Below are 1,912 nucleotides of genomic sequence, written 5' to 3'. Positions count from 1 at the left end.
CAAGGTCAAACAAAACCCCGATGCAGCCCTCAGTGAAATCGAGTTGGACGCCTCTGCTTTAGAGAAATGTCTATGGAGATTCTCCGTTATCCACGTCATAGTGGTCCCAAAGACGGTTTTCTCAAGAGGCAATTGGAATCTCTGGTTTTTCTTTGAAGATGTTTCGCTTCTCAGACGGAAAGCTACTTCAGCTCTGACCAAGGGGTGGGGAATGGCGAGGAATGGTGGATCATTCACCATCATTCAGTCAGACCTGAAGAAGCTCCTTGGGTGAGAAGCAAAACGTCTTCAAAGAAAAAAAACAGAAAGTCCAGTTGCCTCTTGAAAAAAAAAGCCCTTTTGGGACATCCTTTAGACCGAGGCCAGCAACCTGTGGCTCTGGAGCCACATGTGGCTCTTTTATCCTTCTGCTGCAGCTCCCTATTGCTCAAAATATGTGTCTCAACTGCTAATGTGCCGGCACCTGATTTATTGAGCTTTTCAACCCCCCAGTAGCCAACTATAGATAAATCCAAGAAAAGAAAAGTTTCAGAAAAAAACAGAATGTTTAATTCAACTACATAGGCTAGTTTTGTGGCTGCTAAGGAAATAGTCAGGCACTGGAAGGGTTTTGTGGCGCCTGGTATTTTCTTTTCTGTGGGAAACGGGTTCAAATGGCTCTTTGAGTGTTTAAGGTTGCTGCCCCTGTCTTTAGAGAACATTCCATAGCTAAAAATCTTCTCGGTGGGTCATCGGTCCATTCCTTTTACAGAATCATTCAGAGCAAACTGGATCTCAGTCAACGGATCATTACGAAGTATTAAGTATCCTACTGTTGAAGGGTGCCGGGGGGGGGAGTAGACTTAGATGTGAGTGCAGCTGGAAAGCTAGCCAAAACTTGGTCATTGGCCAACCCAAAGGAAGTGAGGATTTTTAATTTGGAAAGAAGAGAGTGAGATTGGAGTGTGGGAGGAGCCGTTTACAGAGACATTCATAAAAGAAACACAGGCGAACAATTAAAAAAAATGAGGAACCGACAGGAAATGAAGATTTAAATGTTAAATATTTCAAGCATCATCTCCGTAGGCAGCGCTGCGGAATCGGCCCACAAAAGACGCCAAATAAAATACAAACTCAGGGGAACGATGGCAGCATTTTGTATATTTCAGCCGTTGAATTTCGAGAGAAGAAATGACTGCGGTTCGTAACGACAAATCAGCGGTGGGATTCACAATTTTTTACTACCGGTTCTGTGGGCATGACGTGGCTTGGTGGGCATGGGAGGGGAAGGATACTGCAAAATCCCCATTCCCTCCCCACTCCGGGGAAAGGATACTGCAAAATCCCCATTCCCTCCCCACTCCGGGGAAAGGATACTGCAAAATCTCCTTTCCTTCCCCACTCTGGGGAAAGGATACTGCAAAATCTCCATTTTATCCCATGCTCTTGTAATTTTGAACAGTCACTAAATAAATGGTTGTAAGTTGAGGACTACTGTAGTTGGGTCTTGATATGGGAGATGCCGACAATTGCTCTGAGACTAGTTATAGCAACTATAAATTTTTAGAGAGCGGGTGGGGGGTGGGGACTGGCAATGAACACTTATACTTCACAATCTCATAAAATCTCTTTTTCAAATAAATAGTTTTTTTAAAAAATGATTACCACAAACGTAAACTTAAGAGCTGCGAGAAACATTGCCGTAATTATGTTTATTTCATACTTCTTTTGCATTAAGGTAAAAGCCACTTGCTCGAAATAATAGAGAATGGAAAAAAGCAAAGATCCAGGTGTTTACAGATTGGATAGAGAGACATTATAATGTGAACAATTGGTACTTGAGAATGTTATATTAATAAGATATGAGCAAAGTATCTATCTATCTGTCCTTTCATCCATCCATCAATATCTACCTACCTACCTACCTACCTAC

This window comes from Natrix helvetica (genome assembly GCF_964273705.1).
Source record: "Natrix helvetica genome assembly, chromosome: 11".
Lineage (NCBI taxonomy): Eukaryota > Metazoa > Chordata > Lepidosauria > Squamata > Natricidae > Natrix > Natrix helvetica.
The sequence above is the reverse complement of the archived record's forward strand: the minus strand, read 5'-3'. Positions refer to the sequence as shown.